Source organism: Nicotiana attenuata, chromosome 11, assembly GCF_001879085.1.
Source record: "Nicotiana attenuata strain UT chromosome 11, NIATTr2, whole genome shotgun sequence".
Classification (NCBI taxonomy): domain Eukaryota; kingdom Viridiplantae; phylum Streptophyta; class Magnoliopsida; order Solanales; family Solanaceae; genus Nicotiana; species Nicotiana attenuata.
This window is the reverse complement of record NC_031999.1, coordinates 55,344,794-55,352,181: the sequence shown is the minus strand read 5'-3', so window position 1 is coordinate 55,352,181 and position 7,388 is coordinate 55,344,794.

Genomic DNA, 7,388 nt, shown 5'->3' with positions numbered 1-7,388 from the left:
GGTTTCTTATTTCTTCACTGTTTTGCCTTGTTCGAACTTCCGAGTTGTTATTGATTTCAAAAGAGGGGTGCGAAAGAAAGTAAATGAGGCTCAAGAGGGGTAACAAAGGATAAAGTGTTTGGATAGCAGAACAAAATGCCTTCGTCATTTCAATCTCAAAAATACGCCAAATACAATAATGTACAATTAAACCAAGAAATCATACATAGTATCGCTTGACTGCGTCAGAGTTGATAGCCATTTCTACACATTTTCCTTCCACATCTGTCAAATATAAAGCGCCATTGGACAACACTCTGGTTACAACAAATGGCCCCTGCCAGTTTGGGGCGAACTTTCCTTTTGCCTCAGCCCAATGAGGTAGGATACGTCTCAACACCAACTGTCCTACTTCAAACTTCCGCGGACGCACTTTCTTGTTATATGCTCTTACCATTCTCTGTTGGTACAACTGACCGTGACACACTGCTGCCAATCTCTTCTCATCAATCAAACTTAGTTGTTCCAAGCGGGCTTTAACCCATTCAACATCATCAATCTCCGCCTCGGCGATGATCCGTAGGGACGGGATTTCAACCTCTACGGGTATTACTGCTTCAGTTCCATACACCAGTGAATAGGGAGTCGCCCCTACTGAAGTGCGGACAGTAGTACGATAGCCTAACAAGGCAAAAGGTAGCTTTTCATGCCATTGCCTTGACCCTTCTACCATTTTCCGAAGTATTTTCTTGATGTTCTTGTTAGCTGCTTCGACTGCCCCATTTGCCTTAGGACGATATGGGGTGGAATTGCGGTGCGTGATCTAAAATTGCTGGCATGTCTCGGCCATCAAATGACTGTTGAGATTGGCACCATTGTCTGTGATGATTACCTTCGGGATCCCAAACCGACATATAATATTCGAATGCACGAAATCAACCACTGCCTTATTGGTCACAGATTTGAAGGTTCTTGCTTCAACCCACTTAGTGAAATAATCAATAGCTACCAGAATGAACCTGTGCCCATTTGACGCCGCTGGCTCGATCTGTCCAATGACATCCATTCCCCAAGCAACGAATGGCCATGGTGTTGACATTGTATGCAATTCAGATGGTGGGGAATGAATCAATTCTCCATGTACCTGACATTGATGACACTTGCGCACGAAACTGATGCAATCCCGTTCCATAGTAAGCCAATAATAACCTGCTCGGAGAATCTTCTTTGCCAATACATATCCACTCATATGAGGTCCGCAAACTCCCGCATGTACCTCAGCCATGATAACTGTAGCCTGTTTAGCATCCATGCATCTTAACAACCCGAGATCTGGAGTTCTCTTGTACAACACTCCTCCACTGAAGAAAAATCCGCTTGCCAAGCGTCGAATTGCTCTCTTTTGATCCCCTGTAGCTTGTGCCGGGTATACTCCCATCCGGAGATATTCTTTGATATCATGGAACCACGGCTCACCATCAAGCTCTTCTTCCACCATATTACAATAGGCATGCTGATCTCGGACCTGAATCTGTAACGGATCCACATAAGCCTTGTCCGGATGATGCAACATTGACGCCAAAGTGGCCAAAGCATCGGCAACCTCATTGTGGATCCTTGGAATATGCTTGAAGTCTATTGATTGAAACCGTTGAAAAAGTTCATGCAAACACTGCCGATACGGTATGAGCTTTAAATCTCGTGTCTCCCATTCACCGTGAATCTGGTGTACCAGAAGATCCGAGTCACCCATGACCAAGATTTCCTAGACACCCATGTCTATAGCCAATCTCAATCCCAAGATACATGCTTCGTATTCAGCCATGTTATTGGTGCAATAGAAACGAAGTTGAGCAGTGACAGGGTAGTGTTGCCCTGTCTCAGAAATCAATACTGCTCCTATCCCAACACCCTTAGCGTTGGCAGCTCCATCAAAGAACAATTTCCATCCAGGCTTCTCGACTTGTTCTAATTCTTCAACATGCATTATCTCCTCGTCCGGGAAGTATGTTTTCAAAGGCTCATATTCATCATCAACTGGATTCTCGGCCAAATGATCGGCCAGCGCTTGTGCTTTCATTGCAGTCCGGGTCACGTAGACAATATCGAACTCCGTAAGCAAGATTTGCCATTTCGCCAGCCTCCCTGTGGGCATGGGCTTCTGAAAAATGTACTTCAACGGATCCAACCGAGAGATGAGATAGGTGGTATATGCTGACAAGTAATGTTTCAACTTCTGCGCTACCCAGGTTAAGGCACAACACGTCCTCTCAAGTTGAGTGTACTTCACCTCATATGATGTGAACTTCTTGCTGAGGTAGTAAATCGCCTGCTCTTTCCTTCCTGTGATGTCATGCTGCCCCAGTACACAACCAAAAGAATTATCCAACACGGTCAGATAAAGGATCAAGGGCCTTCCCGGCTCCGGCGGGACCAACACAGGTGGACTAGCCAAATACTTCTTAATCTTGTCAAATGCTGCTTGACATTCATCCGTCCATCTGACCGCAGCATCTTTCTTTAGCAGCTTGAAGATGGGCTCGCAAGTAGTTGTAAGCTGGGCGATGAACCTGCTGATGTAATTCAACCTGCCAAGCAAACTCATCACATCTTTCTTGTTCCTTGGCGGTGGTAGCTCCTGAATGGCTTTGATCGTAGATGGGTCTAACTCGATACCGCGTCGACTCACCACGAATCCCAATAACTTCCCAGACGGAACTCCAAACGCACACTTTGCTGGATTAAGCTTGAGGTTGTACCTGTGGAGTCTCTAAAAGAATTTCCTCAAGTCCCTGACATGGTCACATTGTTTCCTCGACTTTATGATCACGTCGTCCACATAGACCTCAATTTCCCGATGTATCATGTCATGGAACATGGTGGTCATCGCCCTCATATACGTTGCCCCTGCGTTCTTCAACCCAAACGGCATGACTCTATAACAATACGTTCCCCAAGGCGTGATGAATGCCGTCTTTTCCGCATCCTCCTCATCCATCAAAATCTGGTGATAGCCCGCATAACAATCCACGAAGGAACCAATCTCATGTTTGGCAGAATTGTCAATCAATATGTGGATGTTTGGTAGTGGGAAGTTGTCCTTTGGACTTTCCTTATTGAGGTCACGATAATCTACACACACTCTGGTCTTTCCATCCTTCTTTGGCACAGGCACAACATTAGCTAACCAGGTGGGATACCACGAGCCCCGGATGACCTTTGCCTCAAACTGCTTGGTGACCTCTTCTTTGATTTTCACACTAATGTCTGTTTTAAATTTCCTTAGCTTCTGCTTGACAGGAGGGCATGCTGGATCAGTGGGCAATTTGTGAACCACCAAATCAGTGCTTAAACCTGGCATGTCGTCATATGACCATGCAAAAACATCCTTATACTCAAAAAGTGCTTTAATTATCTCTTCTCTGAGCTGCGGTTCCAAATGGACACTTATTTTCATTTTCCGCACATTCTCCTGATCCCCTAAATTGATTGCCTCTGTGTCATTCAGATTAGGTTTGGGTTTTTCTTCAAAGTGGCTTAATTCTTTACTGATTTCCTCAAAAGCTTCCTCATCATCATATTCTATTTCGTGATCACACTCAACTTCTTGTATTATTATGTCTGAGTTAGATTGGCTTTTAAGACTGGGCTGAAGACTCCTCATGCATGACACATCACTGAAACCAGCATAAAAGGGACTGTACAAGAAAGAAAAGAAAGACAAAAATGAAAACTATCAGGAATGAAAAGAGGGAAATTGCATTTCATTAATATTTAAGATAACAAGGTTTAACTCATCCAAACGGACGGAACATAGCATCCGAATTACAACCTTGGAAATAATCCAGATGAAACTGAAAAGAAAATCAAAACTAACTACCAAGACTCCCTCCGGGTAGGAAGAGGAGTTGCTTCCCAATTGTTAAGCTTGGCCTGGGGCCCCACGAACTGGACATCTGTCTTGCTTGGACCTTCTCCAGCTTCCAACACATTCACCTCATGAAACCACTTTTCAAACTTCTCAATCAGCTCCTTGTCGGGGTCAACCATACCACTGGGCATTGTCGTTGCTAAGCGCTTCTTAGTACCAGGCCTGACAAAGGAACGGGAGAGGCGGGGAAGGGGTTTTGGAAGGGTCCATGCTTTCTTTTTCATTTTCCTAGCTCGCCTTATGTCTGCAGCAGTGGGTTTGAAGCCTAAGCCAAAAGTATCCAGGTTTGCTAGAAGGAATACAGGTTGTATGATGCCTTGTAAAGAAGCACCCAAGCCTTTTCCAGGTACAAATCCATTCTTCAGCATTTCCGACGCAACCATGACGGATGCAGTAGCTACCTTTGGCACAGGAACACACTTCCCTTCCGGGATCTTCTCAACTGATACCGTATCGAAGACTTGATAAATCCATGGGCCTTGGTCATTTTCAGCTTCTATAAAAGGCACAATGGCGTCACCCAAAATACACGAATTATCTTCCCCATGCACCACAATTTCTTACCTGTCCCATTCGAATTTGACCATCTGATGCAGGGTAGATGGAACTGCCTTCGCTGCATGGATCCAGGGTCGGCCTAACAAGAGATTGTAAGAGACAACTACGTCGAGCACCTGGAACTCCATAGTGAATTCAACTGGGCCTATTTTCAGCTCCAACACTATATCCCCAACTGTGTCCCTTCCTCCCCCATCAAATCCTCGCACGCAAATGCTATTCTTATGAATTCTTTCACTGTCCACTTTTAACTTTTCCAGGGTGGAGAGAGGGCAAATGTTTGCACTGGACCCGTTATCAACAAGCACCCGGGTGACCACGGAATCTTCACATTTCACCGTGAGGTAGAGTGCTTTGTTATGTTCAGTGCCTTCCAAAGGCAGCTCATCATCAGAAAATGTAACCCTGTTGACTTCAAAGATCTTGTTTGCTATTTTCTCTAAATGGTTCACAGAAATCTTATCGGGAACGTGGGCCTCATTCAGAATTTTCATCAATGCTTGGCGGTGCTCATCTGAGTGAATCAATAATGATAGCAAAGAGATTTGCGCCCTGGGTCTTTCTCAACTGTTCTACAATGGAATAATCCTGGGCCTTCATTTTCTTCAAAAATTCTTCTGCCTCCTCTTCAGTTACAGCTTTCTTCACTGATGCTGGATTGTCTTTGGTAAGTCTAACCTTTCTCAACTCGCCAGGAGCAAAACATCTCCCCGAGCGAGTCAGACCATGTGTTTCACAAACTTCTTCCTTGACTTCCTTTCCCTGATACATCACTGTCATTCGGCCATAATTCCATGGGACGGCCTTTCCACTGAGTACCGATAACTGAGTCACTGGCTTGATGACAACCGGCTCTGTGCGAGCCCCTTTCACAGTCACAGCGGGCTTAACAGCTGCCCCAGACACTACCACTTTAACTGGTTCTTGTTTTTCTGCCACGCTGTTCAAAAGCTCTTTATTTATCACTACAGCTGGTTTGCTAACTGTTTCTCCTACCTTGATCGATGCTCTCTCCTTTGCTAGTTTCTCATTCGATTTATCCTCACTAGCGCTAATCATCATTACGGTCTGTGACGGCTTCTTATGCTCTCCCTTCTGGATTAGCTTGATCATATGGGTCTCGTGATGGGTTGGTAATGGATTTTGGGTGATGTTAGGCGTTTCTGGAGCTTGTACTTCAATCTGGCGGGTATCAATGAGCTCTTATATAGCCGTTTTCAAGTGCCAACATTTTTCTGTGTCATGTCCCGGCGCACCTGAGCAATACTCACAACTTACAGAGTGGTCCAGATTCCTTGGGGGAGGATTTGGCAATTTGGGTTCGATCGGGTTCAACATGCCCAACTGTCTTAGTCTGTGGTACAGGCTAGTGTAAGATTCACCCAAGGGAGTGAAAGTCTTCTTCTTTTGCAACCTGTCGTTCTTAAATGTGGGATTGGGTCGAAAACTGGTTCCAGCAGGATTTCTGTTGGTTCTTGGGGGTGGGCAGGTGTTTTGAGATGAGTAAGTATTTTGTGGAGTGGGTGCGCGCCATTGTGCATGAGTAGGAGGTTGGGGGTATGTTTGGGCATGGTGGACAGAGAAATGGGGAGCGGGAGGTGGGTAATAATGCTGCGGTGGGCCATATGGGGTGTGTGGGTAGGTTTGGGGGTAAGGGCGAGGTTGGTGATAATATGGTGACGGACCCCTGGACCAAGCTCTTGATTCCACTACTGCCACCTCTTCTTTCTTCTTCTTTCCCAATACGCCTCCGGTGCCGCTCTGAATAGCCTGAGTAGTTGCTTTGATTGCTGAATAGCTCATAATCTTGTTAGACTTGAGACCCTCTTCCACCATACTTCCCATTTTCACGACCTCATTGAAAGTTTTCCCCACTGCGGACACCAGATGACCATAATAGGTTGGCTCCAAAGCCTGAAGGAAATAATCAACCATCTCATTCTCTTTCATTGGAGGATCGACTCTTGCTGCCTGCTCTCTCCACCGGAAACCGTATTCTCTGAAACTTTCCCCGGGCTTCTTCTCAATTTTAGTTAACAACAGACGGTCTGGGACAATTTCGAGATTGTACTGAAAATGACATGCAAATGCTTGAGCCAAGTCGTCCCAGGTGTACCATCGGGCATGGTCCTGTCGTGTGTACCACTCCAACGCTGCTCCACTTAGACTTTGACTAAAGTAAGCTATTAATAGCTCATCTTTTCCTCCAGCTCCTCTCATCTTGCTGCAGAATCCCCTTAAGTGGGCCACTGGATCACCATGGCCATCATATAAGTCAAATTTGGGTAACTTGAATCCCGCTGGCAACTGGACGTCAGGAAACAGGCACAGATCCTTATAAGCTACACTCACTTGTCCTCCAAGCCCCTGCATATTTCGGAATGATTGTTCTAGGCTCTTGACCTTCCGGATCATTTCATCTTGCTCAGGGTTTTTGGGAGGCTTTTCTTCTTCTGCTGAGAGATCAAGGCGGGGAGTGTAAGGGTATGGTTCTGGGGGTTTGAAAGTGGCTTCGGGCGGGTAGTACTGGTTATCATGAGTTTGGAACAAAGGTTCGCTAGAAGACCTGTGTAGTGTGGCAGGTGGGGGAGCCACGAACACATGAGCGATTGGTGGTGGAGGACATGGGATTTGTTTGGGTGGTGGAGGTGGTGGTGTTTGAGAGGTGGTTCCGTAGTACTGCTGGTAAGTAGGGAAGGCAGGAGATGAGTTCACTGTGGGAGGATCTTGAGGCTGAGCTAGTGGTGGGAGGTAAGTGGGATTAGCAGGATAGGCTGGTTGGATGTCCCTTCGACCAGGCCTGGTACATCTCGGCCATTTGTTGCTTCAGTTTATACATCTCCTCCTTCATTGCGTTAACGTCCACTACTTCCTCCTCCCTAGATGGGTCGACAATGCTTGCGTCTAAATCCTGATTGAC